Source organism: Anneissia japonica, unplaced genomic scaffold, assembly GCF_011630105.1.
Source record: "Anneissia japonica isolate Jap-2015-1 unplaced genomic scaffold, ASM1163010v1 scaffold685_len2926416_cov193, whole genome shotgun sequence".
Classification (NCBI taxonomy): Eukaryota; Metazoa; Echinodermata; class Crinoidea; order Comatulida; family Comatulidae; genus Anneissia; species Anneissia japonica.
The window spans coordinates 843,580-843,937 of record NW_022692922.1 but is presented as its reverse complement, the minus strand read 5'-3'; positions in this window follow the sequence as shown (position 1 = coordinate 843,937).

Below are 358 nucleotides of genomic sequence, written 5' to 3'. Positions count from 1 at the left end.
ATGTGCATAAATTATTATTTATTTTCCCAATCTTAAAAAGGAAAGAATTTACTCCTAAAATTCTATGTATGATACGATATTGTAGCCATTTTAGATTGGTGTCTTTGGTAGATTTAAATGCGACCGATGAAATTGTTTTCCAATTCGAACCTTCAATTGTTTTACCAATATCTTTTTCCCATTTATCTTTATAAGTTTCTTTATAAGTTAAATTTGTACAGAATATATCATAAATTCTTCTGGACTCCTTTTTTTCTTTTAAAATTTGTTCTAAATTAAATGGAAAGTCTGGCTGATTTAATTTAAAATTAAACGATCTACGACCAGTTGATGTCTTTATTGCTCCAGTAAACCATAA